General features: G+C 40.8%; 1 pseudogene; it reads left to right on the top strand.

Annotated features, from left to right (window-relative positions):
* The first annotated feature begins 8,771 nt into the window (after window positions 1-8,771).
* Window positions 8,772-9,590, top strand: LOC116084395 (annotated as a pseudogene).
* Window positions 9,591-14,841: the final 5,251 nt, after the last annotated feature.

Genomic DNA, 14,841 nt, shown 5'->3' with positions numbered 1-14,841 from the left:
CAGTTCCTGACGAGCCAAACCCTTTTTCGCCCCTTTCTTGCAGCTTAGCTGCATATTTTGCATGTAAATTAGGAAGAATGACTAACTGGGATATCCTATCTCCTGGAGAATAGCTGTGATACCTCTAGGAGAAGCCACCATGATCTTAATCACCCCGGTGTAATCAGGATCAATCACACCAGGATGGACAATCAGTCCTCTGAGGGCAGAAGATGATCTGCCGAGTAGCAATCCCATTGTTCCTGGTTCAAGGGGTCCTTTAAAGTCAGTCTCTATTAACTGGACCCCCATCTGAGGAGTTAATACGAGTCTGGTGGTAGAGCGGAGATCCAACCCTGCTGAACCTGGAGTGGCTCTCCTCGGTTCCTCGGATGGCGGAGGGTTGGCCATCTCTCCTCTCTCTGTTCTCTGTCCTGATTCTCTACTGCCCCATATATTTGCAGGCCCTGGGGATGTGGGCCCCTCTGCCCGTTTTTTGAACGGGCACCACAATATCCCTGGGTCAGGGGCTGTCCATTAATATCCTTAACGGATCTACACTCATTAGCCCAATGATTCCCCTTTATACACCTAGGGCAGAGTCCTGGCTGCTTGGGGCATTGGCCACTTCCTGCATTCGCCTCACTCCTTCTTTCAGGACATTGCCTTTTAAGGCAAATTTCCACATTTGAAACACGCCCCTGAGTTTCCTCTTTTGTTCTGAGTCAATTGGACCATGGCTGCCATAAGCCTGGCATTGGTCAAAGGACCCCCAAGTTCTTGGCACACTTTTATCCAAGCCTCCAATCCCTTGTTCTTATAGGGAATAATGGCGGCATGGCATTCTTTGGTGCACTGTTCATACACTAATTGCTTAATCAAAGGCAAAGCTGCATCAAGATCACCAAAGATCCTTCTGGTAGCTTCTACTAGGCATGCCACAAAATCAGAAAATGGTTCCATAGGGCCTTGCAAAATCTTTGTAAGATTCCTGCTCACTTCCCTTTTATTTGGCAATGATTTCCAGGCCTTGATGGCAATCTCATTCACATGCTCAAAAACCTGGGGTAGATATCCAGTCTGTTGATTAGCAAACTTCCCCTGGCCCAACAACATATCACGATCCCAGGCTTGATTGCCAACAGCTCGATTGGCATTAGCCTGATCATTGGCAAACTCAATCAGAAATGCCTTCCAGTCTAAATACTGGCCAGGAGTCAAGCAAGCCTTGGCCAAGCTGTTCCAATATCCTTAAATAGACAACATGCAATGTCTATTTAAGGCCTCTACTTGAGCTAAGGTAAAAGAGGCAGTAATGCCATAGGTATGGACTGACTCAGCCAGGGATTTAACTACTTTAGATCTAGAGATTCATGAAACTTCTGCCCTTGCACATCCTAGAACACTGGACATACCAAGTTCAGTTCCAAGTGCACCATACGCTACACCTCAGGGCAAAAAGACCTCCCCAAGGGTCCACTCTCTGATAAGGCAGAGGAGTAGACGCTGAAGACTCTATGGGAGGACCTGGATCATGCACTAAGACCTTCTTCTTCCTCTTTTCCTTAATAGTAGACTTCTCCAATCTTGTTACTAAAGCCTCTAGTTCCTCATCTGTATCTGACCAGTCTGTATCCGTGCTATCTTTTCCTGATTTGACAGATCTCTCTTCTTTTATCTGTTCTAATGCTGCCTGCCATTCCTCAATGGCCTTGCAACATCTCTGATCCTCTAAGCACCCCTGGATCAACTTCCATACAAGTCTTACTCCTCTTTTCAATATACCTTGATCCCAGGCGAAATCCAAATCCTTGCCTAGCTTATCCCAGCAGCTTACCATGAGATCACCTGATACTGCAAACCAAGGGGCTATGGTATCACACTCACTAAGAAACCCCTCTAATGTGCTTTTCTTCAATTTAAGTCTTCTTGACTGTAACAGCTCCTGAAGAGCCAAAAAAAAAATTGGGTGCAAATGAGAAGTGCCCATAGTTACTTTCACTTTTCCTCTGGTCCACTGTACTGCAAAACTTTATTGCTCCGACTCTGAGTCCTTATGGCCTCTACTTCCCGAGGGCTTTCCTTCCAACCTTACCTGGGAACTTACCAGCTGACTACCCTGACTGCAGAAAGTTCTGAGCTCTTTGAGTGAAGGAGGAGTGAGTTCCCCGTATGGGCCAAAACTTGTTGCAACTGCCTTGACCAGCAAGAACGCCCCAACCCTAGAGCTCTTCTTTAAGCAGTTTATTCAGGAACCTTGAACAATCTTCTTCTGACCCCCAGGGCAACACCCTAGGCCCTTAAATGCTCTATGCTGAGCCTATCCCATCGGGCCACGTAGCGAGTGCAGATAGACCACCAGAAAGCGAGCCAAGCTAGCAAACATAGCCAAATAAGGACTTGTTTAAGAGAGTGCCCACTTGCTAGAAAGCAGAACCAGGCGCTATCTTGGGGCACAGCTCTAGCGGCTCTCTACATGACACCTCAAATTAGATCTGCTGAATCATATGGTCCAAAAGTGGCAAATCAGACTGTATACCACCCTGGACCTGTTGAGCAGCCTTTTACTGCTCCAGGTCCCAATAAAATCTACCAGTTTATTTCATGAAATAGTTGGCATATGGGCCAGGGAAATGAGTCCAAGTGAGGAATGTGCTGTCTCCAGAATTCAAATAGTACCACTAAATATTATGCTTATTTCTTAGAGGGGCCAGGTACAATAATATGTCTTTCATGTTAAAAGGTATTTATGGGCATGCCCCACAATACTAGAATCCTAGGTTTCCTAAAAGTTTCACTGAAGTACTTTGAAGTTTGGTTGAACTTCTTTCTCATGTTCTGATATGAATATGCATTATCAAAAAGTTCAAAATAATTGTTAATTCCTGCTTGCCTGATCCAACCAGCATATTATCATCAATATATATAGTAGACAAATGTGAAATCTGTGCAAAAGACAGATCATAAAGATCCCATAGAACTAAGTTTTGACATCACAGGGCAGGAGAACTAACATATCCTTTAGTTAAAACTGTAAAGATATGTTATTGGTGTTGACAACTGAAAGTGAATTACTTATGATGGTCCTTAAGGACAGGTATCAAGAAAAAGGCAAGTACTAGATCAATAGCTGCATAATATGTACCAGGAGATATTTTATTCTGCTCAAGGATACCACATCTAGTACAGCAGCTGCAATTGAAGACACCACTTTATTGAATTTTCAATACTCAACTCTCACTCTCCTATTTCAATAATCTGTGCTGGACAGATACGAGAATTAAAGGGAGGTATGATGGGAACCACCACCCTGGCATCTTTCAATCCTTGATGGTGGCATTAATTTCTGTAATTCTTCCAAGTATGTAATAATTCTTTAGATGCTTTATGCACTGGCAGAGGCAATTGTAAAGGCTTCCATTTAGCCTTTCATACCACAACAGTCCCTATTACAAAAGTCAGGGAACCAGTGTTAGAATTCTGTCAACTTCTGAGCATACCTAACAAATACTGTGAAACTAGAAACTCTAGTTTCTCTGAAAATAGAGAAATAACTGCAAAATGAGTTTGAAGACCCAATGGACCTACTGCAATTTAAACTTTAGTAAACATTTCATTACTTATGTGACCTACATAAGGCCCTTTTTTTAACAGCAGAGCCTCAGTGGATTGTTTGTTTGTTTGCGGGCGGGGGGTTCTTTGTTATTTAGTTTTTTTGAATCTCCCAGAATCAATATCCATTCAGAACTAGTGTGGCAATTCTTTCATTTGTTTGAAAATATTTCTGCTTATACAGATCAAATAAAAGTATAGTAGGCTTCTTATCTGTCTAATGCTTGGAGGTAGGAGTACATCTTCTACTGAGAGTGAAGAGACTACTTCCTTGGATGAGATAAATCCTAGAGGATCTGAGAAACCCAGGCACTTGGGCTTTAGCTATTTCCAGATGTACTCACATTGATAATCAAGAAAATAGCCATCACAAATCCTTTAGGTCAGCAATTTCCTGGGGTTTTAGTTGACAACAGCACCACCTACTGCAATATTTGCAGAAGTGCCATCTCTGCACATGTTGACTGCAGATGATGCCTCAAAAAAGTCCTGGATGCCATGTGTATAACAATCCTTATAGTTATCAACACTTTAAAGAGAGAACAACTTTGTGTTGATTTCATTGACATTCACAGAGAGAATTAGGCTCAAGATTCTGAATAGCAGTTCCTGTCTGCAGCACGCCTCCTGGGAGCCTGGCAGAATGAGGAAGGGAGGTAACTATCACAGATGACTCATAAGAGAAAACATCATTAATTCAGTCTGAATAACACATTTATGTTTATATTTGGCTTTGTGAAATTTCTTCTTCTTTGGGAATTTGTCCCATAAAAATTGGCAACTATAACCTAAATAAAAAGACTCTGAAACTTAGAATATTTGTGAGTCATCTCTTTGCCACCCTAAGAAAAGCCTACTATTTTCCTGGTGCCTCGTGTCCAGGTCAGATGTTCAGATGCTGACATAAGGCAGCCAGTCTTGTGGTAAAGAGCTTACACAGTATGTGCAGAATTCTGGCTCAAGCCCCCAACACTACAAAAATGAAGGTATAAAGACCCAAGAGATGGTATTAGTTGTGATTGGTATCAAACACCAACCCTGTCTGGTGTAAACATTCACATGCTGTGCCTTTGAATTTTAAAGCAGTTATTATCCTAAAGGGAATCCATTATTGCTTTCTCTCACATCTTTGCTTAATCAGTGAGGGGGAGAGAAGGAGATGGATACAGAGGAGAAGGAGAAGGAGGAAGAGGAGGAGGAGAAGGAGGAGGAGGAGGGCAAGGGGGAAGAGGAGGAGGAAGAGGAGGAGGAGGAGAAAAGGGAGAAAGGAAGGAAGGAAGGAAGGAAGGAAGGAAGGAAGGAAGGAAGAAGGAAGGAAGAGAAAAAAAAGAAAAAGGACTCATTCATTCCCAAGGCTGTGATATACCTTTTTTCAACTTACACGCTTCTGTAAGTTGCATTGTGTGATTACTACTAGTGCAGTGGAATTGTTTGCTTAAATTGGGGAGAAGAAAAAAGACATTAAAAATGAGGAAATAGGGCAATGGTGGTGATTAACACCATTAATTCCAGCACTCAGAAGACAGAGGTGACTAGAACTATGAGTTTGACATCATCTGTCTGGTTAACAAGGGTACCTCGTGAGACTCTGAGTGGGCAGAGGGTATGGAGATGAAGAGAGAGTTGGGAAGAGGGGAGAGAGGAAAGAGAGAGAGAAAGAGAGAGGAGAAAGATAGAATGGTGATGAATATGGTGGAAACAAGTGAGTGATAACTCATCCATAGACACTTAAAACCAAGCCTGATGACCTGAGTTTGGTCCATGAGAACTACATGATAGAAATATAATTAGACCAGAATGTTGTCCTCTGACCTCGAAATTCACCTTTGGGTACATACATACATACATACACACAATTTAAATTTTAATATTTTAAAATAGAGGCTTTCAGTGTGTGGTGGTATAGAACTTTAAATCCCAACACATGATGGGAGTTAGAGGCAGGCAGATCTCTATGAGTTCAGGGATAAATGGGTCTTCATAGTGAGTTCTAGGACATCCAAGGTTACATAGAGAAAGCTTGCCTACAAAATGGAGGAAACAACATGGATGGCCCATATCTAGAGTCATTGCTTACCAGTTCTGCATATGGAACAAGTAACAAATAACCATAAGCTCCACCTTCCCAGGCAGTAAAAGGGGCTTACTAATTACAACATATAACCCAGACTTAGGGTTGTTATGGGGACAAGTGTGGTAGAGGCATGTTAGACATTAAAGGATAACGGAAAATTTCAGGAAGTACTCTATCTCATCTCAAATCCAATTAGAAAGATCATTACATCTTTCCGTCTCTTCATACACCAACAAGTATCTGCATTCCAAGAATAGCTGTAGGTTTGCAAACACAGAGGGCCTGGATTTCACTGTAATTCAAACTTTATTTTAAATGAAGTGACTGAGAGGATTATAGGGGCAACCTCATGCTAGGCTAAAACCTAGGTCTCCAGAGCAAAGACCTGGGATCCAGGTGAGGGGTTTGCCACCCATAGGTCACCTCTTTGGAAATGCTGCCGTTTGCACAGTTATATACATATCAGACTTTTCAGAGGAAACCTGGAGGTTAAGACCTGGGTGTAGGAGACATGAAGCCATCGCTTCCCTGCAGTTCCCTAGCAGCATGGCATTAGGCTTCTTCCCTAGTGGGGAAAAAACATGGAGAAAGGAGAAGTGTGTTGGTAAAGTACAGCAAGCAGCTTCCTTAGCAAAGGTATAAAGGGGTCTTTGGGTGGTCACCTTGGATTTCGCATGCACATGGCCTACAATGTGCATACAGCACTAGCAGATATCCTTTATTTCAAGTCTCATAAAGTGATCTGTCACAGACTGCTTTCATTGGTTTTTATCATGTTTCCTAGATATGGCTAGGTTATTACTGGAATTTACCTATAATTTTCATATATTAATAAGTGTTCAGAGGTAAATGTAGGGTACAGGACATGAATGTAACATATATATATGTATATATATATATATATATATATATATATATATATATATATAATATACATAAATGTTCAAGCCAGCCATAGGAAAACCTTAGATACCATTTTTTGGGAACCACCCACATTTATTGTTTCTTTGAGACAGAGGTTTTCAATGTCTGGCATTCACCAATTACGTACATTCAAACGTGCAACATACAATAAAGAAATAAAAATCTATGTTTTTTGAAAGACTAACAAGTTCATTCCAGGGCTCATCAGAAGAAACATCCAGATGGCTTCTCCTGGACAGAAACCTCTTGCTTTGTTCATCACCCCTGCTTTTCGCATTTCCTAGAGTGTCTGTCTGCTTTGAGGAATTGGGTGGAGTCAAACCCAGAGAACACTACCTGCTCTCCAAGCCAGTTTTACCTCCAGTGAGCCATACTTACTACTGCATTGCCTGTGCGTCTGTGATCCAGTACAGTCAGGTCACAAGATTCGGACTACATTCAGAATTCCTCTTGGCTAAATGTGGAATTCCTATCTCATGGATAAATGTGGAATATCTACTGAAGTTGCTGAAGTAAGATGATGTTGCAGGAAATATTTAAAAATGAACCTTCCAACTCTCCACGGGGCTAGGCCACACTCCTGTGCTCCTGTGCTCCTGTAGCCACCACCAACTCTCTGGAGTTAGCCCGGGCAGCATCTGGCTCTTTTGTCCCATGAGCCACTAGTTCCCTCTCTGCTATAATCCCCTGTAACCAGTGGTCCCACACTCCAGTAACCCAATAGACCCACCATCCTCTTGGTTTGATAACACAATACCTAGTAACCCAGTAAAATCAAGACTCTTAAAGCTTAATTAACCAATCAGAATTATGAATAAATAGAATTACAATTTACAAGATGCCAATACAATAATTTCAGAGCCAAATGATAATGATAAAAGCTTTATCCCAATATTTCTAACCTTATGAAATCAAAGCTATTTGTGGCTGGTAAATGCCATGTGGGTACACGTCCACAGCCATCTTGGTTGTCGTCCTATTCTCACATGCTCCCTCTCTCTGCCACTCTTAGCTCTGCCTCCCTTTTCCTTGTCCAATCACGGGCCTCCCACTGTCCTAATGTGATTGGACAGTGAAAATCCTGCAACAAGATGATAAGTGAGGGACAGTGGAAGGTAAAATGAAGTTGGTAAGAAAAAGGTTGGTAAAGCTCATGAGCCATGGAGACTTTGGAGCTATAGTTACAGCCTGTCCTGAGAGACTCGTCCCCCACTTATCCTACAAGCTGATCTTTAGAAATATAAATGTTGCTGAATTAAGGGCATGATTTTATTTAACATAAATGAAAAATGAACTTGGCATGATAGTGTATGCCTATCATCTCACTGTTGAGGATTGGAGGCATAAGATTCAGTGATCCTTGGCTACATAGAGAATATGAGGACAGTTTAAACTACATGAGACGCTGTCTCAAGAAAGGAAGAAAGAAAGGCAGGAAGGAAGGAAGGAAGGAAGAAAGGAAGGAACAAAGGGAGAGAGGAAGGAAGGGAGGGAGGAAGGAAGAAAAATAGAGAAAGAAAGAAGGAAAGAAAGAAAGGGAAGAAAAATAATTTGCTTTTTCGAATAAGGAGATAGGGCTATTGAATATCTTTCATTGAAATATTGCACCTTAGTGCATTACTTCCTTCTGTTAGGGTTCTGACTATTACAATATATGAACTATTTCACAGCTCTTTCAATTGTAGAAGGATGATGGCAATATAGGTCATTCTCTAGATAAGAATTTGGTGGTGGGATGACCTTTGTCCTTTGGAAGCAGGCATCCTTCATTTGCATCACTAGCTCCTCACTCCAGATAAATCTATAATCTAGAGTCTACAATCTAATATAAATTGAGGCACTCGTGGCTCCTGATTCCTACATAAATTAATAAATTTAGAGTAAATATTTGACATATGATAGCCATGGTTATATCTTCTTTTAAAATTTATCCTTTAGTGATATGAATATTGATGGACCCTCAAAATGCCATTTAATGACAGTAACCTCAAGGCCTCCATTCTATAGGGAGGTACAATGCCCTATAAGTCTGTGATAAAGGGATCCATGTGGTAGTGTCCCATATGCTTTAAGGTGATGCTCTAAATGCTTTAAAGCAGGCTTCCTGTGATATATTTACTTCTCCAAGTCTCTACAGGTTGGGGACTTTGTGCTTTTTGGCACTTACATCACCCAACTGTACATGCCTCTCAACTGGTTTGGCACCTACTACAGAATGATCCAGACTAACTTTATTGACGTGGAGAGCGTGTTTGACTTGCTGAAAGAGGAGACAGAAGTGAAGGATGTTCCTGGAGCAGGGCCCCTTCCTTTTCATAAGGGCCAGATTGAGTTTGAAAATGTGCACTTCAGGTACATGGATGGGCAGGAGACCTTACAAGATGTGTCCTTCACTGTGATGCCTGGACAGATGGTGGCTCTGGTAGGCCCAGCTGGGGCAGGAAAGAGCGCAATTTCGCACCTGCTGTTTTGCTTCTATGACATCAGCTCTGGCTGCATCCGAGTAGATGGACAGGACATTTCACAGGTGACCCAGATCTCTCTCCGGTCTCACATGGGAGTTGTGCCCCAGGACACTGTCCTCTTCAATGACACCATTGCCAAAAATATCTGCTATGGCCGTGTCACAGCTGGGGACAGTGAGGTAGAGGCTGCTGCTCAGGCTGCAGGCATTCATGATGCCATCTTGTCTTTCCCTGAAGGGTATGAGACACAGGTCGGGGAACGGGGTCTGAAGCTGAGTGGTGGCGAGAAGCAGCAAGTAGCCATTGCCTGCACCATCCTTAAGACTCCTGACATCATTCTGCTGGATGAGGCAACATCAGCACTGGATACATTTAATGAGAGAGCCATCCAAGCGTCTCTAGCCAAAGTCTGCACCAACCACACCACCATTGTAGTAGCACACAGGCTCTTAACCGTGGTCAATGCTGACCAAATTCCTGTTATCAAGGGTGGTTGCATCATAGAGAGAGGAAGGCACACAGCCCTGCTATCCTGAGGTGGCATTTACACTGAGATGTGACAGCTGCAGCAGCAAGAACAGGAAACTGTCCCTGAAGAATCTAAACCTCAGAACACGGTGTAGTAATAAAAGGGACCTCTTTCCTTTCAATGACTAACTCAGTAGAAAAAAGCAATGTCCCCTCTCTCACCTTCATTTCATCCTGGTGTAGGAGTTTGGTGCTAGTTATTGTAAGGGAAAGAGACTTTCCAGAAAGCATTATGAGGAAATAAATGGCCCATGCAAGGAAAAAAAATTCCTGCAGTGAGTAGTTGCTGTGGATACTTAGCTGCCAAGGATTCACAAAACCCACCCTGTTTCAAATAGTTGCTATCTTCACTCAAGAAAAACTTGAAAATTCAAATACTATTAATTCAAAATGATTCTCAGCCCTACAGAGAAACTCAAATGTGAAAGGTATTAAGTCAAAATCTCCATAGTGGTGAGTATGCCTTCATTTTCAGTTCCTTCCCTGGGTCTTAATAATCAATATGGCCGTAAGTAACTGTAGAGAATCTTCATGTGAATTGAATTGGAAGGTCAATTACTTGGTTGCTCTGATTTCTAGTATAAAAGTGAAGTGCAGACCTGGGGAATAGGCTCAGTGGATGAAGGGCATGCTGAGCAACCTTAAAGAGTTTTTAAGCAATTGTGTCAGATCCACAATACCATGCACAAAGACACTATGCAGCTATAAGCCAGGCATTGGGGAAAGATGAAAGAAGATTCCTGGGACTTGTTAGTCATATCAGTGAATTCTAGGTATAGCAAGAAGCCCCGTGTAGTTGTTTAAATGAAAATGGCTTCCATAGGCTACTAGGGAGTGGCACTATTAGAAGATATGGCCTTTTTGAAGGAATAGTGTCGATAAGGGTAAGCTTTTCAGTTTCAAATGCTCAAGCCAGGCCCAGCATCTCTCTCTTCCTGCTGCATGAGAATCCAGACGCAGAACTCTGCATTCCTCCTCCAGCATTATGTCTGGCCACCATGTCTGCTTGAGCACTACCATGCTTTTTGCAATGACAATGATAATAGACTGAACCTCTGAACCAGAAAGCCAGTCACAATTAATTGTTTTCTTTATAAGAGTTGCCTTCTGAGATCAGACGAGATTGGGTGCGTTCAGTGTGGTATGGCCATCTATGCCCCAGTGTAGGGAAATGCCAGGGCCAGTAAGCGGGACGGGGTGGAATGGTGAGCAGGAGGAGGGAGGAGGGAAGAGGGGATTGTTTTAGCATTTGTTTATTTTATTTTATTTTATTTTTGGAGGGGAACCTGGGAAAATTGATATTGTAAATTAAAAAAAAATCTAATAAAAAAAAAAAGAGTTGCTATGGGCATAATGTCTCTTCATAGCAATAGGAACCCTAACTATGACAGCCTAAGGTGGAGATTGAGGAAGATCATTGATATGAGACCCTGGTCTCTTCACACATGCTCACACCAAAGGAAAACATGCACTCATAAACACTAAAAGGTGAAATGCATTTTTCTAAGGTAGATTAAGTAAATAAGGATTATGTTTGAGGACTTTAGTCCAAATTCTTAATACAGTAGGCCTGCATTTCAGCAGCTAATCACCTTAGTTGGCATTATATAACCTCATAGAGATAAGGGCAACCACTGGATCATTTTTGTTTGGACACAAATGGAAGCCCTTCAACATCACCTTGGCTTACTGTCATTTTTTTTTTCTTCAGAGAATAAAGTAGATTTTGTTTCTTTCATTGAGAACATTTTTTCCAGTTTTTCTAATATTCTTTCTTGTTTAACTGCCAGAAGAGCCTACTTAAGTGTTTTCATGAGTTAATAATTCCCTAACTGGTTACTGTAAGTGCATTCTGATCACAAGGAAATTAGTTTGCAGTGTTTTCTTGGAGTGTAATGTGCCATGTTAATGCTTTTATTAACTGTGGCTGATTGGTTTCTGGCCTCATTCCACAGCTCCTTTCTCCAGTGGAAAATTGACTACTGCATTTTCAAAGAACTGCATTCTTAATAAATGAAAGATGTTTTTAGCTCTCTAACTCGAGATGATTCAATATAAAATACAGATGAGTGCTTTCTATTCTGAGAAACATTAAGCCTCATCACCATGCTTGAATAAATAAAAGAAATTAAATCAAGATGAAGATTTGACACTAAGATATTTGTGTTTCCAGACTTTTCAAAATCAAATGAGTCTAAATTTTTGTTAGGCAAGCTTTGACACTAGAATCTCCTACAAGACATTATAAATTGGAAAAAAATGGAAAGAGTTCTCAAAATAGCACCCATAAGCATTTAAGAAGCAAGTTAGGAGTGAGATCCAAAAAGCACAACTCTATTGTCTAGTTTCATAAGATTTTATATAGTGTCTACTGCCCGAGGCAAGGCTAAGCTGTTTTCATTCTTATGCGAAAGCCTTCAAAAAGTCTATCTGTATTAAGACCATCTAATTAAATATTTGGATTTTCCTATTTCTTTCTTTCTTTCTCTCTCTCTCTCTCTCTCTCTCTCTCTCTCTCTCTCTCTCTCTCTCTCTCTCTCTCTTTCTTTTTCTCTCTTTGTCTCTTTGTCTCTTTCTTTCTTGCTTGGCAGAACCTCACTATGTATCCCTAGTTGGTCAAGAACCCATATAGTTAAGGTCTGATTGAAATTCAGAGGTCTGCCTTCTTCTGCTTCCCTTGTACTGGAACTGAAGCCATATTCAAGTACACCCAGATTATTTGTAAATTTGTAATTGACCATCATTTTGAGACTAAAATAATTTTGTATGAGTTTGTATTAGTGAAGGTAATTGGGCCATTACTTCTCAAATCTGATTGTTTCTACAGCACAGAATAGTATACTGCATGAAGATCATTGAAAATTTTCTAAGGTTTGAGATATAGCTTGGCTTGGAGATCAAAAGCTCAATTTAAAAAAATACTTATGTGGCATCTCCAAAGTCCTGTGTTTGATATCTCACAACACATAAGCTCTTGCAAAGAAACACATACCTGTAACTCATATTAGAGTTCAAGGTCATCCTCAGCTACATAGCAAATTTCATATCAGACTAGGCTGAATAACACCTTGTCTCAAAAAAAAGTCAAAAATGTTAGATCATGTTCTGAATAATCTGGCATCAAATTTTTCTCCAACAAAAACATAGTTAATGTGTAGGGTCATGGGTGAAAGAATAAAGAATAAAGGATAATGGCACATAGTTACAAAGTGCTATAATGGAGCCTGCTACTTTGTATTCTGACTTTTAAAGTTAATTTTTAACTAATAAAATAGAAAATTAAAGGAAAAGAGCCAATGTGAAAAAGAAGATGTGGAGGGAGAAGCTGAAGGAATACATCAGTCAATTAAGTGCCCAGAGCACAAGAGAAATACCCAAGTTTTATCCCCAATACCTATATTAACACTGTGCATGGATCTCAGATTGTAAGTCTATTAGTGCAGGGACACAGCCAGTGAATACCTGGAGCTTATGGGTCATCCAATATAGCCTAATTAAAGAACTCCAGGTTCAGTGAGCGATGCTGCCTCAAAAAATGAGGTAAAGATCATTTATAGAAGACACCCAACATTCACCTCTGGCCTCATCATACATACAAATATCCACATGAACACACACACACACACACCCACACACATCACAGCCACTACTTTTAATGAATGTTAGCACCACAACTTAAGCAGTCAGAATCCCTCCACTCCCACTGCTGAGTTGCTTCATGCAATGACAGACTGTGTTAAAACTTAAATATATATTGTTTACAAAGTGACGAGAGCTATCTATATTATTAACATGAATTTGCAGGTCCAGAGCCCATTTGAAAGGATTCAAGTTTCCTAACGTTGGCACAGCCACCTGAGACTCCTACTTTTCTCTTCTTTAAAAATATGCCAAAGTAAAATAAAGGAACAGCCAATGAGGATGGAGCTAAAGGGTGATCTCCAAGGCTTATACCTTGATGGAATAATTAGTTATTATTAAAGGTTTTGGAATTAGTTATGAAAACAACTTTGGATAAGTATTATATATGAAATAAAAGACAGTCCTAATCAGATGAGTTTCTACTACAGTGTGATACCTAAATTGGGTGTCTATTATGAACATACATAGAGTCCCTCTTGTTTGATAAGTTACCATTTTCCCAGGAATCAAAGTAATGTTATTTAAACCTCTACCACGAACATAGCTATCAGAGATAGACCCAGAGTATCAGACCCAGAGTGGAAGCTCCCACAAAGTCTTTTTCTTCTTTAAGCTATCAGTAGTGCGGCATGCTAGGGTCTATGAGCTTTTAAAAGGAGTTTAGGTGAGTTGGATTCCCAAGAAAGGCTTCAGCCAGATCTGATTGCTGACAGATGTTTCATCTGTAAAAATGAAATGAGAAAATCATTCCCAGAAAGAAGAATGTGGGAAAAAAACTTGTCTCCTTAGTAATATTCCTGCATGTCCCAGTGAATCCGACTATGGCTGGACCACAGTAGAGGCCTCTACAGAACTACTGAAAGAATCATGGCAAGAGGCTAGAATATTGTGCACACAGTTAACTCAGAGATTTTTCTCTAAACTGAAATGTTTCATTTTCTGCCAAGAGATAATTCTAAAATCCAGGATTTAACAACTCTGGGAGAATTGTTAAAGCACTCAGGTACACACTTAATCGTGAGCACAATTAGCCCTGGCTTCCACACCAACCTCAGCAATGCTCAATGCAACACTGTGGACTCCACTCATTAGCATTTTAAATGTAGGGTTGGGGGAGTAGCTCAGTAGGGAGGGCATCTGCCTAGTGTGCAGCATATAGGAACCCATGGATTTGATCCCTAGCAATGCATAGTGTTGACTGCCTGTCATTTCAGCACTCAAGGTACGACCAGAAATTCAAGGACATTATAGGGCACACAGCCAGTTTGAGACCGCCCTGTAATATGTGAAAATATGTTTGCTTTTTAAGCCTTAAAATTGGCAGTGTACTAATTTTTCTCTAGATAGGACTCAGAAAGAGAAAGATATTTACACAGTTCTCCATATTCCTCTTGAAATAAATGAGTTCCATCAGTTGTTTCTCCCTGAAACCCTGAGTAAGATTGTTCTTCAGATGTTTATTATACACATCAGTCTAAAAGAATCAGACATTGCATAACACAACCCACAAAATCACATTTGATATCAATTCAGTTTGAAGGTAGAGGAGGAGGCAGGGTCTCACTACGTAGTTCATACTAGCTAGAACTCACTGTATAGCCCAGATTTTCTTCATAC

Source organism: Mastomys coucha, unplaced genomic scaffold (genome assembly GCF_008632895.1).
Source record: "Mastomys coucha isolate ucsf_1 unplaced genomic scaffold, UCSF_Mcou_1 pScaffold9, whole genome shotgun sequence".
Lineage (NCBI taxonomy): Eukaryota > Metazoa > Chordata > Mammalia > Rodentia > Muridae > Mastomys > Mastomys coucha.
This window is presented reverse-complemented; position numbering and strand designations above follow the sequence as displayed.